At 56.2% G+C, this 11,292-nt stretch overlaps 1 protein-coding gene across 25 annotated transcripts in view; it reads right to left on the bottom strand.

Annotated features, from left to right (window-relative positions):
* Positions 1-11,292, bottom strand: part of FBRSL1 (fibrosin like 1) — an 84,096-nt gene that overhangs the window by 52,777 nt on the left and 20,027 nt on the right. The gene's annotated exons all lie outside the window — the stretch shown is intronic.

An 11,292-nucleotide genomic window follows, 5' to 3' on the forward strand; every position in this document is an offset into this window, starting at 1 on the left:
GGGGAAGCAGAAACAGCGAGGGGGAAGCCCAGCCCTCAGGACTACCCTCCCATCCTATGGCAGGCCCACGGAAGGGCCCCAGTCTCATCCCAGGCGAAACCCCCCATTGTGAGCCCACGGGTCCCAGGCCTCACGAGCTCCATCCTGCATAGCTGAGTGGTGAATGCGCAGACCCTGGGCCAGTGCTGGCTCTCTGACTGTCCTTGAGCCTCAGTTTCCTCATCTGTGAAGTGGGGGTGTCGACAGGGCCCTTCACAGGCTCTATGGGGGTAAGAAGTTCTGTTGTGGGCCTGAACCCTCTCTAGCATCATTAAGCCACCAGGTGTCACTGTTGTCACCAGCTGGAGACAGCTCTTTCTTGCCTCTGGACTCCATTACAGGTCTCCCCAAAAGGAGTGAATATGGGGTCCGGGAGAACTTCCTCACTGCCTTGCTGGCAAGGAGCCTCTGCAAGAAAACAAATGCCCTCATCCAGTGGTTTTCAAAGTGGGGTCCCTGGACATGCAGCATCAGCACCTGGGAGCTTGGCAGGAATGCAAATGAGCACTTCCGGGCCCCACTATAGACTCGCTGTGTCATCAGGTCCTCTGGGGGATCCTGGTAAGGCTCTAGTTGAGACTCTTGGCTTTGACCTTCAGTAATCACCCCCATGAACCCACCCTCACTGTTGGGGGACAGTATTTCAGGGTGGGCTCGGAGCAGGGTCCCTGCCCAAGAAGAAGGCTGGACCCAGAGACACTGCAAGGACAGAACAGGCCTGGTGCAGTTGTGCAAACTGCTCATTGTACAAGGACACCCGGCAAAGGGAGAGGGGAAGCGGAAGCTGAAGAATAACCCCCACATAGCTGAAAGGGAGGATGCCACATTCCACTTCATTCAGTCACGCAAGGTCTCTCTAAGCTGGACCCCAGAGAGGATTCCTTATGATGCCCCACGGGGGAGGACAGGCTGGGGTCTGTCATCCTCCTCAGGCAGTGGGTTTTAGCTCTGAAAGCCCCGTTTCCCAGAAAATCCCATAAAACTCAGTACTGTGCCCTGGGAACCATCCCAATCCTGGACGCACTGGGATGGCTGGTCAACTTCTCTTCCTTGGCCAGCCCCAAGCTGGACTCTGGCTGTCCTATAGCCCCACCTGCTTCCTAGTAGCTCAGAAATGCTGCTGGCCAGCTATGCCAGAAGGCCAGGGATGCCATGCCTCCATTTTTAGCTGGAGAGATCAGATTCTGATCTGGGCCCTGATTGTCCCAGGAGGGCAGCTAGGAGCCCGTGCCTGGGCCCACCCCTGGGCCTTGTAGTCTATCCCTATGCCCACCCAACCATCCTTTATCCGTCCATCCATCCTTTATCCACCCATTCATCCTTTACCCATCCAGCCACCCTTCCACCCATCTACTTGTCCACTTAACCACCCATCTGCCCACCATCCATCCATTCATCCATCCATCCACCTATCCATCTTCTCATTCACTCACCACCCATCATCCACCTACCCATCCAAGGCTTAGAGTGCCTGCCTATGAACCAGCCCTATTCTGGGCAATGAACATAAACAGACCCAAGTCCCCACCCTCCCGAAGCCTACAAAGAGGCCAGCACATGGAGCATGTGGTCGGCAGATGGCCACGGGTGTTCTGGAAGGACAACAGCAGAGAAGAGCAAAGAAGGGGTCACCAGGGAGGGGCCTCACTGAGAAGGCGACACTTCTGAAAGGTGATGAGGCAGGTCACAACGCCACTGGGAAGGGTGGGGGGATGGCACTGCCAGAGCAACGAGGCTCCCTGGGGAAGAGGAGAGCCCTAATGAGCACCGACAGTTTCTGCAAGTTGTGCAAAATTCCTGAACACATAACAACTGGCTCGTGCAAGGTGGCATACCACAAAACTGGCGGGGGCAGGACTCCCCTTGAGACTGGTGGAAATATGGAAATAGGGCCCAGCTCTCCATCAGGCAGGGTCAGGACACAGCCCTCAGGAGGGCAGGTAGAGGACCTCCCCTTAGATCAGCATGGCTGGGGCACTGCCATTGGAGCAGCAAGGTGAGGGACACCACCCTCAGACAGGCACCCCGGGAGCACCTGGGGCCCTAGGCTTTCTGGCAGTGACAGGGAACCCCTTCTTGTGACCCTTCCTGGGCAGGGCAACTCCCTAACCAGGTTCTGCAGCAATTCTGGGAGGAAGTGTTGCCTCCCAGGTAGGCTGCCAAGTGCCCTGAGCCGCAAACAGGCAGCATGTGGTTCCACTTGACGCTCAGACCCACAGGGTGTGCGCAGTGGCAGTCAGTGCAGGAGGCGTGGCTGGGAAGGGGTTCAAGAGGTGGGACCTGGCAGTGTCCCCAGGCTATGCCCCCAGGTGCCTTCCCTCTATGGGGGACAGGAAACTCCCGAGACACCCCAGGGCTGACTTGGGGGCCCAGAATCCCTCACTCCAGCAGCGAGAAGACTCACTGGGACTCCTGACCCTTCACAGACCAGCTCCCACCAGGACACAGAAACAAAGGAGCACCAAGAGTCCCTGGAGGCCCCGCAGGCACTCAGCAAGGCCTCTTCTGCCCACACCCCAACACAGCGCCTGCCTGCCCCTGATACCTGCCCGATGACCTGTGCATTCCCCACCTTACTGAGACCCATGCCTGAGGCAGGACGCAGAGGCTCCCCCCACCCTTAGAGCCCTGCCGCGCAGATGGAGCAGAGGCGCCCTGCGCAGCATGCTCAGCTGCTGCACACCTGCAGATGCACATGCCATCCATCCATGGTGAGAGTGGGAGTGGTGGCCCTAAAGTTCTGCAGTGCACAACTTGAACAGCTATATGTGGCGGCCCCTGCAGGAGATCAAGCCCCACGAGATGGCTTTGCCCCCAGACAAGTGTCATCCCATGGAGCTCTCAGGGATGCACACGAGCACACACACACCTTCTCAGGAGCTCTGGGCTCTGCCCTATGCCTCTCCCACCTCTGCCCCAACACCAGCCCAGCTCAGGGGTGGGAGGTGCCCTCTGACCCACAGCTAGTCAGCACTGGCCTCCAGGATGAGGAAAGGTCCACTTAGCCTCCACACCTACAGGCCTGGGAGGGGAAGGGGTGGGGATGGCCTGGCTGCAGACCCTGGGGAACTCTGAGAAGGGGGCTGTGGCTGAGGCCACCCACAGTCTCCTTCAAACCAGCGGGAGGACATGACCTGGTGGGTGAGGTGAGGGTCAGGCACCCACTAAGCATCAGCACCCACCCCTCAGCCCCCACTCAGCCAGTCCATCGTCCCGGTGAGAAGGGAGTCAGGAGACTGCCCTCACGACGCCCTTACAGAAACCAAGCACAGGCTCCTGATGGCTGAGGCACCCTATTCCATGTCCACTCATACTCACACATATACACACACACACACACGCACGTGCACATGCCTGGCATCCCAGCCCTGGGGTCACATGGCAGCCCAGGCCTGTGGCAGAGATCCCTCCCCCTTCACCCCAATCTTATTTCAGGGACTCCTGTACAAATAATGCCCCCACTGAGGCACTTTAAAACCACTGGACCTCCTCAGGATCAAACATTATGGGTCTGGGTTTCAGAGACCTTCCTGGGCCCCCCAGGTGGCTCCTGAGTGCACCCCAAGAGTGAGTGGGCAGCCACAGGTTACATGGCCCTGACTGGGCCCCTGCCAGCTGGACTGGGAGGATGAGCTGTTTTCATCCATGAGAACTGTGTTAATCTTCTCGCCCCCACTCTGGTCCCTGCTCATTGCAGCTGATCCCTGGCGTCCGGTGTGTTCTACGGGTTCCAAAGTGTGAGACTGTTCTGTCTACCTGAAGCCCCGAATGAAGCAGGACCCGAGGCCCTGCCCGTCCTGGGGATGGGGGCCCCCTTCCCCTTTGGGTGCCCCGGCCCCTGGCCCCTGTCACCCTGGTACCTCAACGCCCCAGGGCTATAAATGAGGCTCTGACCAGGAAGCCCCTTGCTCTGTCCACCAACATTCCCTGATGCTCAGTGGGACCTCATGACCCCACTGAACCTGCACCCCCGCCCCACCTCGCACATGCCACCTCCCTCCCCCAGCACATGACAGCCCTGAGGACAGCCTGTACGTTATTCTGTTCAGAGCCCCACCCTCTGAACCCCAGGCCTGTGCTCTGCCTCCAGCTCTGCATGGAACCTGGGTTTTGGAAGAGAGCCACAGAGCACGGCTGGCCCAGGGAGGGGACCCCTTATGCAGACCATGCAAACACACTCATGAGGGGGGCTGGTGGGCAGGTGAGATGTTGAGGTGTGCAAGGAAGGCCAGGGCCCCCCTCCCCACCCAACGAGGCCACCTGCCCAGCCTCTCCTTTGCATGCTCACAGCGCACCGCTCGAGGTCAGTGTGGAGGATGGTACCCCAAGCGCAGCACTGCAGACCAGCGTCCCCCGACCGACAGCAGCACCTGCTGGTGAAGTGTGGTACTGCAGCCACCATGTGACCGGAGGGCAAGAGGTAGGGTTCTCAGGGCTGTGAGTCCGGTGGAGGCTCCAAAAGGATGGAGTCCACTGTAAGGAGACCCTGGCTCTGGGCATGGCCCCGCTTCTCCCAGGAGTCCTTTCCGATGCTCCTTCCACTCCCGCAACAATCAGGCCGGATGAGGCCCCTCAGGCTCCCATGGCCCCAGGTGTCCCTGAGTGAAGCAGGGTCACTGGATGGCAAGTGCCCAGTAGGCAGGGGCTGTCCTTTGTCCCCATTACCTGGCAGGGGCCTGGCACAATGAGGAAGGGTCCGACAGCCAGTACAGGGTCAGGAAGCAAGCCGCTGCCCTCGGAGGCTGGCCCTCCGCTCCCACTGTTCCACATCCTTCCCCCGGGATTCGGCCGGGTGGACAGCTGAGTGAGTGAAGCATGGAGACGCACAACAGATTGTACAGAGAACGCTGGCTGAGTTGAGGCCACAACCCAAGGAGACACACGGCCAGCAGGCTCTGGGGACACGAGCTGTACGTGAGCAAGTACCATGTGAGTGACATGACACCCTGCCTGTGCCTGAGTGTGGTCCCTCTGGCTGAGGGGCAGGGGCGGTGCACCAGGTCCTGCCCCCTCGGTCAAGCCAGTGGACTCTGGGCTCAGAGCAGGGTCCCCTGGGCTCCACCTGGCCTCTACTCTCTAGCTGAGCCACTCAGCTTGCGCCACTGCTGTCCCCACCCATCCAGCTGAGTCAAGCCACAAGCACCTCCCTGCAGCTGCCCAGGCCCCCTCCAGTGCGAGCTTTGAAAAACACACTTCAGCTCAAGTCACTGTGCAGCCTAAACCCCCCAGTGGCCCCTCTGCAAGTGAGTGGTGGCCACACTCGCCCAGGCCCCACGCCATCCCCGCCCCGGGGTTCTGGTCAGCTCACTCCTTGTCAGCTGTCCCTGGGCCTCAAGCTGGGTCATCTCCTGGGTGAGGCGTCCCCGATCCGCTGGTCTAAAGCAGCCCCATTTCCGTTTCCAGGCAGGGTCTGCTGTCACCCCAAATCCCCCCGCCACTCATGTCACGTCTGGAATTCCAGCAGGTGTCTTAGTCACCGAGCCCAGACAGGGACCAACAACAAAGCCCAAAGAAGTATACAGCGAATGGTTCATGCCCTCAGCATCCACTCCCCTCTACCCTTCTCCCAACAGGAGCCCCCAGCAAGTCCCCCACGTTAGGTTTCTGTGAGGGCCACATCTGTAGTGGGGGTCGGCTGTGCCAAAGCCAGGCAATGGCCAAATACTCTGCCCATGGGTCCTGCCGGGATGGCTGCCCCCAAGGGGACCAGGTGAGCCCGCCAAGGAGGCCGAAGATGAGACTCGCCTGTCCAGGTTGTGCCCAGGAAGCGGGAGAAACCATTCTATGAGGGATAATGATAAAGCAGTGACTGTGGTAACAACGGCATACGTGCCTATCTAGCAGGAACTGTGCACATCAACTCAGCTTTTCATCTCTACGAGCCGAGACGCGTGCATGCAGTATGGACAGCTCCACTTTAGAGATGAGGAAATAGGCCCAGAAAGGAGGAGCACTTGCCTGGGGCCAGCACAGAGCCAACGATGACCTCACGATGAGGTGGGGTGAGGATGCAGAGCGTCCCAGGGAAGCCCACCTCAGCCACCCCCTAAGCTGCAGCCCAAGCCTCAGAAGAGGGGGAAGTGGGAGAAACCGTCTGTGTTAATGGGACCCAGGCACTGTAGCGGCTAGCTAGGACCCAGCGTGGTTCGAACTTTAACTGACCCACACAAAACTCTGAGGGAGTCCCACTGTACAGATAAGAAAACTGAGGCACCAAGGGGCAGTCACCTGCTCAAGGCCACACAGCTGGCAGGTGCCAGAGCTCATTCCCCACTACGACGTTCATCTTCCAGAGGGCGAGGGAATATTCTGGAAGGACTCTACCAAGCCCATGTGAAAACTTACGATTAGAAAACCCCTACACTGGCAGATATGGACCTGGCAGACCGACGTGATGGTGAAGAGCACAGACAGGCCATGTGGGTTGCATCCAGAACTCTGCCCCGCTCTGTCTCACTCCCTGTGTTGACTAAGCGTCCAGGGCCCAGCCCTCTGCCAGGTTCAGGGTTACCAGGCCTGCTCAGGGGTGCAGAGAAGAAACGGGCAATCCCCACACCACAGAGGGGTGAGCCCAAGAGAGGGACATGGGAGCAGGGGAGGGGCGGAAGGCAGGCAGGTCGGGGAGGAGGGAGAACTCAGACCACAAAGGCCCTTGTGGGGCATGTCCGGGAACCAAGACTTCCTGAGGGTGGAGGGGAACTTCCAGGGTGCTTTCAGCAAGGGAAGGGCGTACTCAAATGGGCCTTTAGAGGAACCTCACCACCTGCAGATGGGCAGGAAAACTGAAGCTGGCTGTCTTCCAGGGAAAGGTCAGGGTCAAGGGCACAGATTCTGGAGTTGAGCCACCTGGTTTGAACCCTGGCTCCATCACTTTCCCTGCTTGTCTCGGACAAGTTACTCAGATGCTTTTTTTCTTTGGTTTCCGTATCCTCCTCTGAAAAATGGTACTAGCAATATTCTGCCTCACAGGTTTGGTCACTGGAGACAGTGCCTGGGCCAGCTGTGAAAGGTCAGCTTTTCTTTGCTGGTGGTGGTGGGCTAGCAGTGAGTGGTAGACACGGACATCCAGTTTACAAAGTCAGTTTAACAGACACATGACTATTCAGATCGTCTATTTCATCTTAGGGCTTCCCTGGTGGCTCAGTGGTAAAGAGTATGACAAGGCTGTATATTGTCTCTCTGCCTTTTTAACTTCTATGCAGAGTACATCATGCGAAATGCCAGGCTTGATGAATCACAAGCTGGAATGAAGATCACCGGGAGAAATATCAACAACCTCAGATATGCAGATGATACCAGTCTAATGGCAGAAAGTGAAGAGGAACTAAAGAACCTCCTGATGAAAGCAAAAGAGGAGAGTGGCTTGAAACTCAACGTTCAAAAAACTAAGATCATGGCATCCGGTCCCATCATTTCATGGCAAATAGAACGGAAAAGTAGAAGCAGAGATTTTATTTTCTTGGGCTCCAAAATCACTGTGGATGGTGACTGCAGCCATGAAATTTAAAGACGCTTGCTCCTTGGAAGGAAAGCTATGACAAACCTAGACTGTATTAAAAAAGCAGAGACATCAATTTGTCAACAAAGGTCCATATAATCAAAGCTACGGTTTTCCAGTAGTCATGTGTGGATGTGAGAGTTGTAACACAAAGAAGGCTGGGCACTGAAGAACTGATGCTTTCGAATTGTGGTGCTGGAAAAGACTCTTGAGAGTCCCTTGGATAGCAAGGAGATCAAACCAGTCAATCGTAAAGGAAATCAACCCTGAATATTCATTGGAAGGACTGATGCTGAAGCTCCAATACTTTGACCACCTAATGTGAAGAGCTGACTCAGGGGAAAAGCCCCTGATGCTGGGAAAGACTGAAGGCAGGAGGAGGGGGATGGCAGAGGATAAGACGGTTAGACAGCATCACTGACTCAACGGACACGAATCTGAGCAAACTCTGGGAGATAGTGTAGGACAGAGGAGCCTGGTGGGCTACAGTTCATGGGGTCGTAAAGAGTTGGACACAACTCAACAAGGGAACGACGGGAACTTTCATCTTAAGTCAGTTTTGGTAAGTTGTATTTTTCAAAAACTTTGTTCATTTCAGCTAAGTTGTTCAATTACTGGGATAATTTATGCCCCATTCTTTCAATGTCTGTAGCACCTGCAGTGGTACTTCCATTTTAGTTCCTAACGTTGGTAACCTGTGTTCCTTTTTGCTTGATCAATCTAAGTACAGGGGAGTTCTCAATTTTGTTGATGCTTTCCAGGAAACAGTTTTCGATTTGTTCACTTTCCCTATTGCTTGCTTTCTTGCTCATTAATTACGCTCTCATTCAGATTCCTCCCTTTCTTCCATATGACACTCTGCTCTTGTAGGTTCTTCCGGTCACTCATCTTGAACTCATCTTTTCCAACATGAGCACCGAGGCTAGAGGTCTCACTCTTAACACTGCTTTGTACCCTATTAGGTGCATTCTGTATGATGAATTCTTATTTCCACTTTAATTTTCTAATGAAAACCTGTTCAGAAGGAGAGTTAGGAAGTGGAAGCAAAGGGCTGGCCTGGGGGAAGTGAGCAGTGGAAGATGGCTCCCCGTTCCTGGCCCGATCCCCGGGGCAGAAGCCAAGCTCCCCAGTGAAGTGAAGGAAGGTTTGGAGCTGTGTTCTGGCTCGTTCTCGCTCAGTGAGGGGGCTGTGGCTTTTGGGGTGGAGGGTATTGGCCCTGGATACACAGACCTGATGCTCACAGGGGAGGTTTTAGGCTGATAGGTGCTCGGCTTTGCTGCCCAGTGGTGGGGGTTCAAACCAAGGGCTGGCTGAGTGCAAGAATGAGAACCAACAAGAGTGGCAAGTGTGAGGAGACAGTGAATTTGGGAAAGACACCTTTCTGACTCTGAAGCACACTGGACCAGTCTGAGGCCAACTGAGAAGGGCTGCATGAGGAAGACACGTGCTGCCTTTCCAAGACTTGGTACAAAAATAAAGTAGAATATCCCACTGTTAATTTTCACACCGATTACACACTGAAATGATACTATTTAGAATATAGTTATCCCTCAGTGTCCATGGGAGGTTGATTCCAGGCACATTCTTTACCTCTGAGCCACTGGGAAAGCCCCCCAGGAGCCCCCTACAGATACCAGAGCTCCACAGATGCTCAAGCTCTTTATATAAAATGATGCAGCCCCAGTCAGCCCTCTGCATCCGTGGATACACAGTGCTGATGGTATATGGAGTTAAAATATGTTAGGGCTAATTTTGTCTCTATGGTTTTAATGTGGGTCCCATCACAATCCCAGCAAAGAGAGCTACTCTAAGCTTCTGCAGGGTCAGAACCTGCCTTTTAACAAGGCCCCTGGGACCCCTCCAGGAGTTTGGGTGGTGCCCCTCTCAGTCTCAAGCCCTCTAGTCCCACCCCTGGGACAGGCTTCCTATCAAGCCCCTCAGGCAAGAGCAGGTGGCCGGACACGGACATCACCTTCCTGAGATGCCCCAGCTCCTGACCTGGTGAGCTGCTGGGGATGTTCTGTGGTCAGTGCAGCCTCTGGCTGGAGAAGGCGGGCCACCAGCTCCCCTGCCCAGCCAAGTGTCTCTACACAAACGTAGACCTGGCTCTTCTAATACATTAAGCGACTGCGTCACATTCCACGTCTGCCCCGTCAGAGGCTCCCTGGGGCAGGGGTGACCTGCCTTGGTCAAGATGCATCGTGTGCCTGGCGCCTTAGGTGCTGACAAAGTCCTCGTGCAGTGAGTGGCTGGTCCAGGGGCCCATCCTCCCCAGGGTGTCCCCCACGTGAAGGAGCAGAACTCAAGGCGAGTGACTAGGCGCTCACCTGGAGAGCACCTCTGTGCTCAAGACAGCTGTGCACACACACGCAGGGAAGCCCTGTGCATGGCCGCCGACAAGCAATCTCCCCCCAGAAACCGCCAGTCTGGACCAGGTGTCCCAGGTGGATGCTGGAGGTGGCGTGCGATCCCCTTCAAGGGCTGGGAACCTGCGGACTCATCGGGGTCACCCGTGCTCCTGGCCCTCCCCACCCACTGGGTGGATCCCAAGGGGTCTTGTTTAGTAGGTAGGTTTCATCTCTGTGTTGCTTTTGGACAGACCACCTGGTCACCCCTTACTTAACCTGACAGTAAAACCACAACAGCCATCACACAGCAAAGGGTTAATAGTGACCAGGCGTCACATCAGGGCCTCCTGTAGAGAAGGCACATGTCCCCTCCCCATGGCCCAGTCTGCAGAAGAGGAGGTGGGCCGCAGGGTCCAGAGAGGCCCCAGCAGAGCACTGTGCCCAGGCTCCAGTCTCCATCCGAGGGCTGCCTGGGGCAGCACAGGGACCCCCAAGGCATGCCCCCCTCCAAAGATTCCAACTCCGCCCATCAGGCCAGACTGCCCCATTCTCCCCACAACGAGGTGGGCCACATCACACACCCTTGGCTTCAGGGCCAGGACAATTGCCAGGGCCCAAACCTCTGCCACCAGGCCATGCAAAACCCACACAGCTGTGTCCTCTGGCCAACTAGGTGAGTCATCAAGTTAGAATTAGCCACCAAGGTTTGAAAAAACCCACTGAATCCACAGAAAAACCCAGGTTTCCCATTGTTCTCAGAAACAATGATCTGGTCACACTGGACCACCTGTATTTTTTCATGGCAACATGGGTCCCCCAGGACATGACACATGTGATCTAGTCCCCTCTATGGCCAGTGGATGCCTCGCCCAAGTGCACATCCCTCAGGGTCCTGGCACTTTGAACCTGAGGCCAGCTGTGGCCACAGAGAGTCATGATGGGGTTAGAGAGCCCCGCTAAGTCCAGATGGAACCCGAGTCCTTTCTTCAGCAGTGATCACACAAGGGACAGCCCCACCCCAACTCACCATGGAGTTCACCAATGGCAGGGTGGGGTAGCCCGAGGCCCTGGCGATCCTGAGGGCTCAGCCCTCTTCCCCACCTCTCTCCTGCCATCAGAGGTGGTGCCCCCAAGAGCTGTGTTTCCCCCACTAAGTGGCACCCATGTACTGAGCCAACAGTCCAAGAGCACAGAGGCCTAGAAAGGTGGTGACCAACTGTCCAGTCCTGGCCTGCCCCGCCTGAGACATGCCCAGACAAGAGCATGCACAGGGCCTGGAGGCAGAGATACTCAGACTGCACCTGGGTTGAGAGTTCAGGGCAGTGGGAGGGAGAGGGTGGCCTTGCCACCCTCTGTGCACAACAATGGAATAGTGGAACTACGTGGGAGTTGATGGCAAGATCTCAG

This window comes from Oryx dammah, unplaced genomic scaffold (genome assembly GCF_014754425.2).
Source record: "Oryx dammah isolate SB20612 unplaced genomic scaffold, SCBI_Odam_1.1 HiC_scaffold_12, whole genome shotgun sequence".
NCBI classification, from domain to species: domain Eukaryota; kingdom Metazoa; phylum Chordata; class Mammalia; order Artiodactyla; family Bovidae; genus Oryx; species Oryx dammah.